Source organism: Nicotiana tomentosiformis, chromosome 3, assembly GCF_000390325.3.
Source record: "Nicotiana tomentosiformis chromosome 3, ASM39032v3, whole genome shotgun sequence".
Classification (NCBI taxonomy): Eukaryota; Viridiplantae; Streptophyta; class Magnoliopsida; order Solanales; family Solanaceae; genus Nicotiana; species Nicotiana tomentosiformis.
In genome coordinates, this window is record NC_090814.1 from 5300170 (window position 1) to 5318324 (window position 18155).

The following is an 18155-nucleotide window of genomic DNA, read 5'->3' on the forward strand; positions in this document are numbered from 1 at the left end:
GCTAAAAGATATATTTTGGATTTTTGTTTAGACTTTAATCCCTCAAGAAAACTGTCTAGGAGATCAATCGTCGGGAAAAGTCCAATTTTTCTAATTTTTCATTTTTTTTCCTTCACAAAAGCTACTACACTTAAGAATGAGTACTACAACTAAGCTAAAATAGCACAGAAACTTATCCAAACGATCTCCTCACCCCACACTTAAAATTTTACAATGTCCTCAATGCACATTATAAATAATAAGAGGGTAAACGAGACTCCCTGGTAGGCCAAAGGCCGAAGCAATAGCGGCTCACGAGGTACTCAGACTTCCCCAGGCATCGTCCTTTGTGTGGGCACCCCACACTTAGTCCTCACCATCTAGCTCGCTTTTGCACTCTTCTAATGGCTTTGCTTCCTATGCTCATAATCCTACAAAACAAAAATAAATACTACAAAATAATAAAAATAAAATAAAATAAAAAGTAAACAAAAATAAAAGAAAGCAGTAACGCTGGGTTGCCTCCCAACAAGCGCCTGATTTAACGTAGCGGCACGACGTGAACCACTTTTTGCCTCCACCTCGAACTTATGAATTGAGCCCCTAACATGGCATCCAGTTTGCGGCTATGCTCCAGTGGTGGGGCTACAAAGATAACCAGGCCAAGTAATAAATTTTTCACTCTACACTTCTCGGCCTTTAGATGAGGAATGTATTTTTTGCTTTTTGGCATGACAAATTCAAAAATATAGGCATCATGTTCCTCTTCCATTGACTCCTCCAAAGGCTTAGATGACTCGATTTCCATGTCATCATCCAAATACAATGTCGAAAAATGTTTAGAATGAGGACCAACACGCCCCAACTTTAGAATTGTATTACTATTTATATCCTCATATGTGCACACATTAGAGTCTTCAAATATAACATTATCTGCTACCTCGCATGGCTCTAGTGTACTTTTCTCAACATGGGCATCATCAACAGAAATATGCTCGAATGATTGGCTCTCCACTTTTAGCTCCTCAATTTGGCGTATAAGCTCCTTTTCAGCTTCTGACAACTCATTACTATTTTGTTGGGCGATAGACGCAACAACCTTTGCATTTAATTTATCTTGCAAGTCGTGAATAGTAGTGACAAATTTATAGATCCCTTGTCCCAGTTTAGATCTTCCCTCTATAAAGTGTCTCATCCCATCAGTAAGTTCCTCATGTTGAGCTTCATATATTTCTAACTTTTCAGCCTGTTCTGCCAGCCAAGTTTGGCTCAAAATCTCCTCTTTTTCAAAAATTTTCTCTTGCTGGTACTCGCTCTCTTCATTCAATTCTTCCATATTGGCCTTCATTCTTGTGATTGCTGCCCTCATTCTTTTCATATCTTTTTTGAGTTCATCCTGTTGCTCTGCTACTTGCCTCAGAATATCCCTAATATATGCATCAGGCTCCATATCCTGCACTTCATTGCCCCTATCAAACTCAGAAATATCATTAGAAAGATCATAATAAGGGCTCAGAGAAGGATGAACAAAATTAGGACAACCATCCCAATGGCCATCTTGACCACCACACATATTACAAATATTCCACTCAAAGGATTGAGATTGTGCGCACAACTCGCTCCTGGGAACATTCTGACAATTTTTCCACCAGTGGGGTCCTCCACAATATGGACAAGGATCATCAAAATAAGAATAACTATCATTCGAATAATTTTTATTCCAAGATGCCATGCTAAAATAAATAAAAAATACTAACTAAAATAAAATAATAAAAAAAAACATGAATAGATAAAAAAATGTCTAATCTAGAAAAATAGCAAATTTCTAAGTCCCCGGCAACGGCGCCAAAAACTTGTTGCGACCAAACACACTCACGCAAGTATACGCGGTCGTCAAGTAATAAAGTGACTAAAAGTCGGATGTCGAACCCACGAGGACTTATGATTAGCTATTAACTAAATTAGCCTATCTTAATTATCTAAACAAGAATTAAATCTAAAAATATTTTATTCTAACTAATTAAATAAGAAAAATATAAATAATAAACTTTGAACAGAGAAAGAGCAGATTTTAAGGATCTCAATGTAATGAAAACGATCTAGGGTTATGGGCTATCTAACAATCCTATTGTATTCTTCAATTGAATTGACCGACTAATTTATCTAGCTTATTGGTTGACAGGGTTAATATTGCTCATAAGAATCTGTCGAGTTCTTACTCGCCTATTCAAGCTAACCTAACGCCTATATGTCTATGGAGTTAGAATCAACAAGAACGCATTTATAATTCCTGTAAATCAACCAAGCAAGGCAATTAGGTATATGTCTATCCTAACCACGAATCCGTTCCCCGATGCCCGAGTTCAAGAACTTGCCCTACTCAATCCTATATGCAATATAGAATTCTCACTTTCGAGTTCAATTCTAGATTCGTAGATAATATTCAATTGGTGATCAAGCAATTAAATAATTAAGTGCAAGATTGAATAAATAAACTAATATGATAAATCAAGTAGTCAAAATCAATATCCGAATAACAATAGTCATGGAAGAACCACAACCCTAGAACGTGAAGTTTAGCTCCACATAGACATGGTAGCCAAACAACAAATCATATAAAGAAACATAAAAATTACTAAGTTTGGTGGGAGAAAGATGAAACTTGATGAATTCCGGCCTCCACAGCTTTTTCGTGGCTTTTTCCCCCTTCCCAATATGTTAGATGACCTAAAAGAGGCATTTTTGGCTTATATATTGCGTACAAAAGTCGTGGGCCAAAGCTCTCCTATTCCTAGTCCAATTCGGCTTCAGGGATTGATGCTAAGGTGGATGCTTCGCATCCACCTCGTCCTCCACTTCTCAGCTTCGGATGCTACGGTGGATGCTATGGGCCGACTTCACTGCTAAGGGTGCACGAAATCTGATCTTTTTCTAGATTGGATGCGACGCATCCAATCTCTCTTCCTCTACCTAGAGCACCTTTTATTCATATTTTTGCACTCCAAACACCCTAATTCACCACACACAACTCAATTAGTCATAAAACCAATAATTAAACCATGTTGGGCATTTTAAAGATCAAATAACATCAAGAAGCGGTTAAAACATGAGTAAAGTAACATCAACACATATCGAAAATATGCCAAACATCAGGCGAGTTTTGTTCTTTGCGTTCGCGAAGATGGGACCGCGTTCACGAAGGGTTGATGGCAGTGTTCATCGCGAACGCGTGAAGGCGTTCGCGTTCGCGTAGAAGGGAGAGTCCAGGCTGGGTAATGGGCATTAAAGCTTCGCGTTCGCGAAGGGGAGATCGCGTTCCCGAAGGCCAACCTTGGTAAGGCATAGCGTTCATGAGGTTGCCTTCACGTTCACGAAGAGTAATTTTGGGCAGCATAATTTTTGTGCTTCGCGAACGCGAGAGACCTGTCGCGTTCGCGAAGAAGAAATCCCTGGACAGAAGAACTTAAGTTCAGGAAATGGGATTTCGTCCCATTTTTTAATTTCCGCGATTTAGAGCTCGGTTTGGGCAATTTTCATAGGGGTTTTCACAAATTCGAACTTGGTAAGTGTTCCTTATCCTATATTGATTAAATTTCATGATTCCATGCTCATTTACATCATAAATCCCTAAATTTAATTGAAGAAAAACAGATTATTATAAAATCTTCCAAAAATATAAAATAAAGATTTGAAAGGCAATCTAATGTCGGAATTCGATAATTTTTGTATGGTTGAACTCGTATCGGAATGGGTTTTTGGATCCCGTGATTTTTCGTGGGGTTCCGAAAAATGGGTCCCACATTGACTTTTGGTTAACTTTTTCGAAAATGACTTAAATTAAGTCTCTTTTGAAATGTGAATAATTTCTAAAGCTCAAATTGAATTGTTGGTAAATAATTTGCTAGGTTTGATTGGTTTGGAGAATAATTCAAAAGGAAAAGTCGTGGTCGAGTGATCACTTGAATTGCAAAGTAAGGTAAGTGTCATGGTTAACCTTGACTTGATAGAATAGAACCCTTGAATTATGTTTTACGTGAATTTCATGTGTAACAACGTATAGGCGAGGTGACGAGTGCCTATACGTCGTCAAATTGATTGTTTGCATATTTATTTGAACATCATTAATTATTTTAAGTCATGAGTTAATATTATAATAATTATTTCTCTCATATTCTTTGTCCAATATTATGTCTTGAATTCATACTCTAATTGCTACATGTTTATTTGACTTATGTGTCTTAATTGCTACTTGACATTTAGAATATTAAATATTAAATTGCCTATTTCTCCCCGATCTCCATAATTAATTGCTACCTGTCATTACTTGTCTCCTAAATAAATCATAATTATTGTATGCTTTGTTGCCACATATTTACGTATTAATTGCTGAATTTGTTGAAGTAGTTTTACATGAGTATTGTTAAATTATATTGTTGGAGCGGGTTGCACGCCGTAGCGGAAATTATTTGAAAGAATATATTATTGGATCAGGTTGCACGCCGCAACGGATTATATTTATGTTTATATTGTTGGAGCAGGTTGCATGCCGCAACGGAATTTAATTGAAAGATTATATTATTGTAGCGGGTTGCACGCTGCAACGGAAATTAATTGAGGGATTATATTGAGGGAACGGGTTGCACGCCGCAACAGAACGATAAAAGAAATAATTGGTTATGACTGCTGAATTGACTTCAATTATTGATACGATTTACTTGTCTTACCTTTATTCATGTTATTATTATTATTATTATTGCGTACAACTTAATATAAACGACCTGCCTTAGCCTCGTCACTACTTCGTCGAGATTAGGCTCGGCACTTACAGAGTACATGGGGTCGGTTGTACTCATACTACACTCTGCACTTTTTGTGCAGATACCGGAGTTGGTCCCAGTGACGTATTGTAGATTTGCTCGGATTCAGCTATCAGAGGAGACTTGAGGTATAGCTTCATGGCGTTCGCAGCTCTGAAGTCCCCTTCTACTTTATCTTAGTTGTGTGCTTTCTTTCTGATAGCTTTATTTTATTCAGACCCTTGTTTGTATTATTCTAGAAGCTCGTGCACTTGTGACTCCAGTTCTAAGATGGTATTTAGATATCGTATTATTTTTGGTTTGCACATTTAAATTCAGATATTATTCCGGTTGTTGGTTTCTTTACTATTTAATTAAGATGAATTGTTAAAAATGGTTAAAATTATTCTAATGTTGGCTTACCTAGCAAGTGAAATGTTAGGCGCCATCACGGTCCCGAAGGTGGGAATTTCGGGTCGTGACAAATTGATATCAGAGCACTAGGTTACTTAGATCTCACGAGTCACGAGCAGGCTTAGTAGAGTCTGAAAGATCAGTACGGTGACGTCTGTACTTATCTTCCAGAGGCTATGAAGTTTAGGAACAATATCACTTCTTTCTTAATCTGTCGTGCGATTTTGTTCTATCATCGATGATTGAACCATTCTATTCTTGTTCTCTCGCAGATGGCGAGAACACATATTACATCTACCACCGGACAGGAGCCAGAACCCTTGGTAGAAACTATGACCAGGGGTAGAGGTCGAGGCCGAGGTCGCGCCAGAGGCTGAAGTAGAGGCAGAGGTAGAGCTCAGTCTAGAGCTCGAGCAGCAACACCTATTGTAGAACCTCGGGTGGATTTGGAAGCAGAGGTTCCAGCTCAGACAGTACCTGTTGGACCAGTCCAGGTCCCGGGAGGATTCATAGCTACTCTAGTACTTCGGGACGCTCTAGTCCGTTTAGTGAGCATAATGGAGGGTGTGACCCATAATGGTACATTTCCAGTGGTACCAGCCGTCTCACACGTTGGTGGAGGAGCACAAACTCCCACTACTCCCGCTCCGAAGCAGATAGCTCCCCAGCATCAGGCTGCAGCAGTCCCGCCAGTTGGCGTAGTTCAGCCAGTTGTTGCGGAACAGGATGGTGATAGGCCCGCCATGTCTTCTGAGGCCTTATTGAGATTGGACAAGTTTACTAAGCTCTTTCTAGTTCACTTCAGTGGTACATCTTCTGAGGACCCACAGGATTATCTTGACCGCTTCCATGAGGTGTTGCAGAATATGGGAATAGTTGAAAGCAACGGGGTCGATTTTGATGTGTTTTAGATGACTGGTTCCGCCAAGAGGTGGTGGAGAGATTATGTATTTTCTAGACCAGCAAATTCTCCTGCACTTACCTGGGAGCAGTTCTCACAGCTATTTCTAGAGAAGTTTGTTCCTATTACACTAAGAGAGGAATACCGCAGGCAGTTTGAGCGTCTCCAGCAGGGTAGTATGACTGTTACCCAGTGTGAGACCCGATTTGTGGACTTAGCACGTCATGACATCGTCTTGATTCCTACTGAAAAAGAGAGTGAGGAGATTCATTGATGGACTCACTTATACTATCAGGCTTCAGATGGCCAAGGAGACAGGGATTGATATTTATTTCCAGACAACTGTGAATATTGCTAGGCAGATCGAGTTAGTTCGTGCTCAAGAGAGAGGGCCAGTGTCAGATAAGAGGCCCCGTCATTCCGGTAATTTCAGAGGCGCCTCATCTGGAGGCAGGGGTACTTATGGTAGGGGTCATCCTCCCGGGCCATTTTATTCAGCACTTCAGGCATCTCACGGTGCTTTAGGGAGTCACGGTCCTACTATGCCTTACTCTAGGCAGCCAGAATTTATTGTACATTCAGCTCCTATCAGTGCACCACCGCTCCAGAGTCACTACAGCGGTTATCCGGCCCATTCGGGTCAGCTTCAGCTTCAGCAGCCACGGCAGCAGGATGGGTGTTATGAGTGTGGGAACATTGGTCACATCAGGAGGTATTACCCTAGGTTGTCGAGCAACAAATCTCAGCACGATTCTCGTGCCATCATACCAGCATCGGTTGCTCTACCGCCCGCCCAGCCAACTAAAGGCAGGGGACAGACAGCTAGAGATGGAGGTCAGGTTGTTAGAGGTAGAGGCCAGCCAGTTAGGGGCCTTCCCAGAGATGTAGCTTCGAGTGGTGGGGCCCATCCCCGATTTTATGCTTTTCTAGCTAGGCCTAAGGCCGAGTCATCCGATGTCGTGATCACAGGTATTGTTCCAGTTTGCCATAGAGATGCTTCAGTTCTATTTGATCCAGGATCTACTTATTCCTATGTGTCCTCCTACTTTTCTTCATATTTGGTTATGCCTCGTGATTCTTTGAATGCTTATGTGCACGTGCCCACGCCGATGGGGGATTCTATTATTGTAGATCATGTCTATCATTCATGTGTGGTTACTATTGGGAGTCTTGAGATTGGCGTGGATCTTCTACTTCTTGATATGGTAGATTTTGATGTTATCTTGGATATGGATTGAATGTCACCCTATCATGCTGTATTGGACTATCACGCCAAAACGGTGACCTTAGCCATGTCGGGATTACCTTGAATAGAGTGGAAAGGGACTCTTGGCCATTCTACCAGCAAGGTTATCTCTTACGTGAAAGCTCGGTGTATGGTCGAGAAGGGGTGTCTAGCTTATTTGGCTTATATTCGCGATCCCAGTGCGGATGTTCCTTCTATGGATTCAGTCCCAGTTGTCCATGAGTTTCCAGATGTATTTCCTGCATATTTGTCGGGGATGCCACATGACAGAGATATTGATTTCTGTATTGATTTGGCTCCGGGAACCCAGCCCATTTCTATTCCACCATACCGTATGGCTCCGCCGGAACTAAAGGAATTGAAGGAACAGCTACAAGACTTGCTTGACCAGGATTCATTAGACCTAGCGTCTCGCCCTGAGGTGCACCAGTGTTATTTTTAAAGAAGAAAGATTGTTCAATGCGGATGTGTATAGATTATCGGCAGTTGAACAAGGCTACTATCAAGAACAAGTATCAGTTGCCAAGAATTAATGACTTATTCGATCAGATTCAGGGTGCCAAGGTGTTTTCAAAGATTGACTTGAGGTATGGTTACCATCAGTTGAATATTAGGGCATCTGATGTTCCTAAGACATCTTTTTGAACTCGGTATGGGCATAATGAACTCCTAGTGATGTCATTTGGGCTGACAAATGCCCCAGTAGCATTTATGGATTTGATGAACCGGGTATTCAAGCCCTATTTGGATTCATTTGTGGTAGTATTCATTGATGATAGCTTATTTTACTCCAGTAGTCGAAAGGAGCATGAGCAGCATCTTCGAGTTGTACTTCAGACTTTGAAGAATAATCAGTTATATGCCAAATTTTCGAAATGTGAATTTTGGTTAGACTCAATTGCCTTTTGGGGGCATGTTGTATCAGCAGAAGGCATAAAATCGGATCCAAAGAAGATTGAGGCCGTTCAAATTGACCTAGACCTACTTCAACTACAGAGATCCGGAGTTTCCTGGGTTTGGCAGGTTATTATCGCCGATTTGTGGAGGGATTTTCATACATAGCATCCCCACTGACCAAATTGACCCAGAAGGGTGCCCCATTCAGATGGTCAGACGAGTGTGAGTCGAGCTTTCAGAAGCTCAAGACTGCTTTGACTACGGCGCCAGTGTTGGTATGACCCACAGGTTCAGGATCTTATACGGTGTATTGTGATGCATCTCGCATTGGTCTTGGTGCAGTATTAATGCAAGATGGCAGAGTGATTGCATATACATCGCGGCAGTTGAAAGTTCATGAGAAAAATTACCTTGTTCATGACTTAGAGTTGGCAGCCATTGTTCATGCGCTGAAGATTTGGAGGCACTACCTTTACGGTGTCTCTATTGAGGTATTCACTTATTATCGTAGTCTTCAATATATGTTCAAACAAAAAGATCTCAATTTGAGGCAGAGATGATGGTTCGAGCTATTGAAAGACTATGATATCACCATTTTGTATCACCCCGGAAAGGCCAATGTGATGGCCAATGCTTTGAGTAGAAAGGTTGTGAGTATGGTCAGCCTTGCGTATATTCCGGTTGGTGAGAGGCCGTTAGCTGCAAATGTTCAAACTTTGGCCAATCAGTTCGTAAGATTAGATGTTTCAGAGTCTAGTCGGATTCTAGCTTACACAGTCGCTCGGTCTTCCTTGTATGAGCGTATCAAAGAGCGATAGTATGATGATCCTTATTTGCTTGTCCTTAAGGACACGGTGCGGCACGGTGGTGCCAAACAGGTTGTTGTAGGGGGAAATGGAGTTTTGCGGTTGCAGGGTCGTATTTGTGTGCCTAAAGTGAATGGGCTTCGTGAATTAATTCTTGAGGAGGCCCATAATTCTCGGTATTCTATTCATCCGGGAACCGCCAAAATGTATCAAGATTTGCGGCAACATTACTGGTGGAGGAGAATGAAAAAGGATATAGTTGTATATGTAGCTCGGTGTCTGAATTTTCAGCAAGTTAAGTACGAGCATCAGAGACCTGGTGGTTTGCTTCAGAAATTGGAAATTCCTGAGTGGATTTGAGTACAACAGTTCGTCCACAGACAGACTAACAGTCAGAGCGCACTATTCAGATGTTGGAAGATATGCTTCGCGCTTGTGTTATAGACTTGGGAGGTTCTTGGGATCAGTTCTTGCCACTTGCGGAGTTTGCCTATAATAACAGCTACCAGTCAAGCATTCAGATGGCTCCGTATAAAGCACTATATGGGAGGCAATGTCCTTCGCCAGTTGGCTGGTTTGAACCGGGAGAGGCTCGGTTGTTGGGTACCGATTTGGTACAGGATGCCTTGGATAAGGTCAAAGTTATTCAAGATCGACTTCGCACAGCTCAGTCTAGGCAAAAGAGTTTTGTCGACCGTAAAGTTCGTGACGTTGCATTCATGGCAGGAGAAAGAATATTGCTCCGGGTTTCACCTATGAAAGGTGTAATGAGATTCGGAAAGAAGGTCAAGTTGAGCCCTAGGTATATCGGACCCTTTGAAATTCTTGAAAGGGTGGGTGAAGTAGCCTACAGGCTTGCACTACCACCTAATTTATTAGCAGTTCATCCGTTGTTCCATGTATCCATGCTCCGGAGATACCATGGTGATCCATCCCATGTATTAGATTTCAGCTCAGTCCAATTGGACAAATATTTGACTTATGAAGAGGAGTCGGTAGCTATTCTAGCCCGGCAGGTCCGACAGTTAAGGTCTAAGAATTATCCTTCAATTTGGGTGCAATGGAGAGGTCAAAAGATTGAGGCAGCTACTTGGGAGTTCGAGTCGTACATGCGGAGTAGATATCCACACCTTTTTACCAGCTCGGGTATTTTTCTAATTCCGTTAGAGGATGAATGTTTATTTTAGAGGTGGAGAATGTGATGACTCAATATGTCATCTTTAATTTTAAACATCCATTTCTGTATTCTGAGACCTCGAATAGCACCTTTCAGCATTCCTCGACTTGTGTGCGCAGTCCATATATTTTTTCGGAAATTTTATGTGAAAATTTGATAAAAATGTGAAATAATGCTTTGAAACTCACTTAAGTTGACTTAGGTCAACATTTTGAGAAAACGGACCCGAATCAGTGTTCTAATTATTCCAATAGCTCTATATGGTGATTTTGGACATAGGAGTGTGTCCGTAAAATTATTTGGAAGTCCGTAGTTCAATTAGGCTTGAAATGGCTAAAATAGAAATTTAAGTTTAGAGGTTTGACTGGGGAGTTGACTTTTTGATATCGGGGTCGAAATCCGATTCTGAAAATTTGAATAGGTCTGATGTGTCATTTATGACTTGCGTGCAAAATTTGAGGTCAATCGGACTTGATTTGATTGGATTCGGCATCGAATGTAGAAGTTGAAAATTCTTAAGTTTCATTAAGCTTGAATTGGGATATGATTCGTGGTTTTAGCGTTATTTGATATGATTTGAGGTTTCGACTAAATTTGTATGATGTTTTAGGACTTGTTGGTGTATTTGGTCGAGGTCCTGGGGGCCTCGGGTGGGTTTCGGATGGTTAACGGAATGAATTTTGGATTTGAACTTTGCTGGAATTTTTTTAATGCACTGTCTAGTTTCCTTCTTCGCGTTCGCGAGAGAGGCCTCACGTTCGCGAAGGGGAACTGGAGGCAGGCAAGTTTTGTTCTTCGCGTTCGCGACGAAGAGACCGCGTTCGTGAAGGGTTGATGGCAGTGTTCATCGCGAACGCATGAAGGCGTTCGCGTTCATGTAGAAGGGCGAGGCCAGGCTAGGTAATGGGAATTAAAGCTTCGCGTTCGCGAAGGGGAGATCGTGTTCGTGAAGACCAAGCTTGGTAAGGCATCACGTTCGCGAGGCTGCCTTCGCGTTCGTGAAGAGTAATTTTGGGTAGCATAATTTTTGTGCTTCGCAAACGCGAGGAACCTGTCGCGTTCGCGAAGAAGAAACACCTGGACAGCAGAACTTAAGTTCTGAAAATGGAATTTCGTCCCATTTTTCATTATCGGCAATTTAGAGCTCGTTTGGGCAATTTTCAGATGGGATTTCGCAAATTCGAACTAGTTAAGTGTTCCTTATCCTATATTGATTAAATTTTATGATTCTATACTCATTTACATCATAAATCCGAGAATTTAATTGAAGAAAAATAGATTTTTATAAAATCTTCCAAAAATGTAAAATGAAGATTTGAAAGGCAATCTGATGACGAAATTAGATAATTTTTGTATGGTTGAACTCGATTCGGAATGGGTTTTTGGATTCCGTTATTTTTCGTCGGGTTCCGAAAAGTGGCCCCCATGTTGACTTTTGGTTGACTTTTCTGAAAATGACTTAAATTAAGTCTCTTTTGAAATGTGAATAATTTCTAAAGCTCAAATTGAATTGTTGGTAAATAATTTGCTAGGTTTGATTGGTTTGGAGAATAATTCGAAAGAAAAAGTCGTGGTCGAGTGATCACTTGAATTACAAAGCAAGGTAAGTGTCGTGGTTAATCTTGACTTGAGGGAATAGATCCCTTGAATTATTTTTTACATGAATTTCATGTGTAACGACGTATAGGCGAGGTGACGAGTGCCTATACGTCGTCAAATTGATTGTTTGCATATTTATCTGAACATCATTAATTATTTTAAGTCATGATTTAAATATTATAATAACTATTTCTCTCATATTCTTTGTCCAATATTATGTCTTGAATTCATGCTCTAATTGCTACATGTTTATTTGACTTATGTGTCTTAATTTTTACTTGACATTTAGCATATTAAATATTAAATTGCCTATTTCTCCTCGATCTCCACAATTAATTGCTACCTATCATTACTTGTCTCCTAAATAAATCATAATTATTGTATACTTTGTTGCCACATATTTACGTATTAAATTGCTGAATTTGTTGAAGTAGTTTTACATGAGTGCTGTTAAATTATATTGTTGGAGCGGGTTGCATGCCGCAACGAAAATTATTTGAAAGAATATATTGTTGGATCGGGTTGCACGCCGCAACGGATTATATTTATGTTTATATTATTGGAGCGGGTTGCATGCCGCAACAGAATTTAATTGAAAGATTATATTGTTGGAGCGGGTTGCACGCCGCAGCGGACACTAATTGAAGGATTATATTGAGGGAACGGGTTGCACACCGCAACAGAACGATAAAAGAAATAATTGGTTATGACTGTTGAATTGACTTCAATTATTGATACGATTTACTTGTCTTACCTTTATTCTTGTTATTATTATTATTATTGCGTACAGATTAATGTAAGCGATCTGCCTTAGCCTCGTCACTACTTCGTCGAAGTTAGGCTCGGCACTTACAGAGTACATGGGGTCGGTTGTACTCATACTACACTCTGCACTTCTTGTGCAAATACCGGAGTTGATCCCAATGGCGTACTGTAGATTTGCTCGGATTCAGCTATCAGAGGAGACTTGAGGTATAGCTACACGGCGTTCGCAGCTCTGAAGTCCCCTTCTACTTTATCTTAGTTGTGTGCTTTCTTTCAGATAACTTTATTTTATTCAGACCCTTGTTTGTATTATTCTAGAAGCTCGTGCACTTGTGACTCCAGTTCTGGGATGGTATTTCGACATCGTATTATTTTTTGTTTGCACATTTAAATTCAGATATTATTCCGGTTGTTGGTTTCTTTACTATTTAATTAAGATGAATTGTTAAAAATGGTTTAAATTATTCTAACGTTGGCTTGCCTAACAAGTGAAATGTTAGGCGCCATCACGATCCCGAAGATAAAAATTTCGGGTCGTGACACTTGCATTGCTTTTAGAGTAGTTTTATCTTTTATTGATGGCATAATAACAAACCATTGGGTTGTATTTTGGTAATTGAAGAATGTTTTTCAGCTTCCCTTTCGTCACAAATTTGTCCAACTTGGGTATTTAGTTTACTCAATTTATATAAAATATTAGACTAAATCCTATATTTCTGTCGCGTTCATGCGTTCTTAATAATAGAATAGGTGGTGTTTATTTGAATTCATTTATCACATAATTTTAGAAGTGTGAACAGATTAATTTGTAAGAAAGCAAGTTTGATATGAAATGACTGGATAGGAAAGAGACCACATTGTTAATTTTTAGTTTTTAAAATAGTTTTGAATTAGGTATCATTATAAATTTTACAAATATATTAAGGTTTTTGAACAGTATTATTCGAAAAAGTACTTTATAGAGTAGTAGTTTGTGTTAGGCTTTAATTTAAAAAATAATTTTCTTAATATTATAGTAACAATATATGGTTGGCCAAGATTTCAAGAAGCTTTATCCGTATTCATTAGAAATCAACAAAGTCCTTTACAATCTAAATTATATAGTACAATGTAAAATATGACTATAATTAGGACCAAAAAGAGAAAGAAGGGCTGCATAGCCACTACAATAAGCTAACAAAAGAAAAACAGTCAGACAAAATATTCCACCGACAATTGCAAGAACAAAAATATTGTTGTTATGGCTGATATGGTAGCGCCTACCAAGTAAGATTGGCGTCATTTTATACCCATTCGTCGAACCCAAATTAATAAAATATAATACTACAATAATATTTTGTCTATCCCAAAATTATACCATCTAGGCAATGCCATAATTGATAAGTCAGGCATAAATTTCAAAAATAAATTTATATATTTAGATATTATTTAAAAAGGTAAAATAATTTCAAAATAATTTTCAATTCGGCATAGTTAAGATCTATATAAAATTTATTTCTTAAGCATCTGATGTCATTATTCTTTTTTACCAGAAGCGGTACCATTTTTTGGATAAACTATCTACAATTTTTTGGTGGGAAAAAATTGTTTACCCTCAAAATCGGATAATAATTGAATTTATAAGTGGTTTTAAGGATACGTGGACAAACTTGACACAAAACGATAAATTAGAAATAAACAATGGTAATGTGAATGCAAACTACACGAGTTGAACAGTCTCAGCCTTGGAAGGTTAATCACCCTCGAGCCAGGTACGCTTTGATCGGTGTCAGGATATAGAAGACCAAAAGCTTAAAGAGAAATAATAATAATGTATTGCTTTGGAATGCGTGTTACAATGCTCTCCATGAATTGTAAGACAGACCCCCTTTATATAGTAGAGGAGTCCTACTTTAGGTACAATTCTATAAAAGGTAAAAATCTCTTGATTTGTTGATTGCCGGTTCCTTATTGATACGCGCCGAGATTTCCGCCGCAACATCTGCCCGGTTACGGATATTTTGATCTTCTGTTGGCTATGCTAACAATGTTTCTTCGAGCTCGTTCAGGGCTAGGGTCGACTCCGGGGTCTCGGACTCAATGTTCTCGAAGGCAGTGTTCTGACCCCGGGTTCTAGCTCGGTGTGACTCGGGGCCGATCTTCAGTCTTGCATTTTCATGTTCCGGGCCTGTCCTTTCATGTCGTAGGCGAAATCAATCTCGACCGCATACACATAGTCCCCTCGTTTTTCGAAGAGTAGACGATGATAAACAACATAAGCTTCTGATTCTTTCTTCGACACCACACGACAGAAACGACAAAACAGTCAAAACGTCTCGTCAATCAAGTCTTAATGGCATTAAATGTTTGTCACTTGCTGGTCGGCCACTCCTGGATGCGAACCGTCGTTGAAAAACTATAAATACCTCCTCATTTGCTCATTCAAACTTTACATTCAAATCTTCTACCCTCGTACCTTAGCAATCTTAATATTTTCAGGCACTTATATTTCGGTTATTTGAGATCTTTTTATAAGAACTTTTGTTCCATCCTCATCCCAAACAATCAAGTGTACTCTTTTAACTTCCTCATTTTCCTCCTTTTTCCTTCATTTTCAAAGAAATGGCGAAGACTTCAAAAATCGTTCCCAAAAAAAAAATTCTTTCTACCTCGCGGCCAGCTACCGAAGAGACCGTTCCGCGTACTGCTGTCGAGAAACCAGTACCGGAACCTCCTCTGAAAATGTTCATCCCGAGGGGGTGTCCGGCCAATGCTAATTTTAAGTTCAAAAAGCCCTCCTCCGTATCAGGCCGGTGCGAGGAGGTCTCGAGGTACATCTGCTCGATCACCGAGGATATTCCTTCCGAAATCAAAAAGGATTGTAACTGGGTTGACAAACATGTGGCGGTTCCCAAACCTGACGAAGCCATCACCACCCACATCGAGGGATTTTTACACTTATCCCTTCACGTTGGGCCCCTTGGACCCGGTTATCATCGACTTTTACAAAAGATACGAGGTAACCCTCGGTCAAATTCACCCTTCTTTCTCGAGGATCGTAATCCTCCTCCGTTTCTTTGTAAGCAAGATCGAAGGGTGCCCTTTCACTATCGACCACCTCATGCGTTGATACAGTCCCTGACTCTACCGGGGAAACTGATCAAGCTCGCCTGTCGGGCCAGTAAAGCCTCATTTTCGAGTATCGATGAAGATAGGGATCAAGGTTGGCTAGGCCATTTCGTTCGAGTGAGGACCTCGGACTTGATTCCGGTCGAGCACATGTCGTTCCCTGAGAAGTGGAACATGTCACGTAAGTATAATTTTGCTTCCAAAATTTAATTTATCATTTTTTTTCTTCCTTCTTATCGATGTTCTGTGGTGGTGCAGTTGTTGCTCGGGTCCCAAATGCAGTTCCTCGACTCAAGGAGTGGGTTGAGGGCATCGTATTACAAAGTCCTTATTCCGAGCGTTCGTGGTGCAAGCTTTCAAAGGGCCGATGGGAGGCCCGTTCACACGGTGAGATCTCTTTCATGAGTAATATTTGGTTTACCTTTTGCATCATTAAGTCCTCACTTGTTTTATTTCATTTTATAAGTTTATCCAAGGATGTCAAAATGAGGACCCCATCCAGTAGCAATGATTTCCCCACCGAGTCCCCTTCTCCGAGACAGGATGAAGAGAAGAAAAGAAAAAGGGCTTCGAGTTCTCCGAGCTCGGAGAAGAAGAAGCCAAGGAGAAGGCTGGTGCGTAAATCCAAAGAAAGCACCAACGCTCGAGCACCATCTTCGGATTCTCTTTATCGGCTGAGGGATGAATCCGAAGAAGAACATGAAGAAGAAACCTTCAATCTGGTAGCCCGAGTGTCGTCATGACTCGAAGGGCAAGGGTCATCCAAACCGGAGAGAGATGAGGCCGATCTGCCTCAAGTTAGGGAGGCCGACGAGGAGGCCGTGGCCGAAGCTTCTCGGGATGTGGTCAACGCCCTAAAGGAAGCACGCGGTGCAATCGACATCACCGAGTCTCCTTCGTTCACTGAGTCCATGTACAACGAGGCTCAGACGGTGAAGGAACGTCCCAACGAGAGGGTCCTCAGAGCGGACGACCCCTTCTGCGGTTTTTTTGATGGCGTGGATCCTACCACCACGGAGGACATCACCGGGTTGGGTGACTTGGAGGTGCCAAAGAAAAGTCCATCTTCGGGAACAAGCGGGCCTTCTTCAAGCCCGAAGCTGGTCAACCGATTTCCAGCTCCGAGTGTGGATCCCGACCGGAAGCGGTCGATCGTCATATATATTCCGGAGGATGCCCGGATCCTTTCCACTCCCGTAGGGGTGGCCAACTATCTTCGACGCTTGGTGACCAAGGAGGACCAAGCTAAGATGAATGAGGTAGACGTGCCCTGCCTGTTCAATGAAGCACAACAGGCACTAAACCGGGTAACTTCAAATATCTCTTGATGATTTTAATTCATACTTAGACTAATTTGTAGATAATCTTAACATTTTTCTTTGTGTCTGCAGGCCTCGGTGCTTCATCATGAGACTTTTCTCCGATATCGGGACGAGCTAAACCAGCTTGAGGTCGAGGTCCGAGGGCTCACTGAGAAAAGAGATTCTTACAAACTTCTCAGCGAGCAGCGTGGGGGGGAGGTTAAGAGCCCCCGAGCTGAGCTGGAGGTGGCTCAAAAGGAGCATGCCGATTTGGTCGAGCAGGTAAAAATATTTGAAGTTAGTGACGATGAGCTAGGCTCGGTGACTAACGGTCGGAATCCATAGGTCCAACAAAAAATTGATCGGATCGATCAACTGCGAGCTGAGATGGACGTTGTCAAGGCCGAGACCGACGAATGGAGGGGCAGGATGGACCGCCTGGCCTCGAAAAAGGAGACTGCTCGGGTGCAGCTGGCTTCGGCTGAGGCCCAGCTTTGAGCAGCAAAAGAAAAGGCCGAGGTGCAGGCCAAAAGGGTTGAGGAGCTCCAGCCTTAGCTAAGTGTATCCGTCTCCGATCGAGGAAATCTTGCCAAGGAGCTAGAAACGGCCAAGTCGGTGGTCGTTGTTGTTAAAGTCGATGCCGACAAATGGTGTCCCAATATAAGGCCGATGCCGAGGCGGCCCAGGTCCGAACGAAAGATATCGTCGAGCATATGAAGCGGCAATCCCGAAGGGAGGCCCCCGAGGAGATTCATGCTCGGGGTTTCGATTTGTCGACCGAAATCGAGAGTGCTAAGGGGATCGAAGCCGAGGCCACGAGGTTGGATTATCCCAAGGAGGACTCCGAGGGTTTGAGTGTATAAGAGGGTGGAGGAGACTCCGAAGACCCTGGCGACGAGGCGGGCTCCAATGAAGACCAGGCCGTTTAAGTGCCTTGTACATTTTTTGTATTTTTGTACTTGTGTACTTTTGTACTTTTTGTTAAGACCATTTGGCCTTTGTAAAGATTGTATATATAATATAAGGCTTGTTTTTCCCTTCGACAATCTCTGAGTTTTGTTGTGTACTTTGTTTTATTATTTATATTTGCAAAGATCGAAATATCTTACCATGAACTAGTTAGGTCATGTTTAAAGGTTCGAACAGGCCTTTCCTTTGACATTATT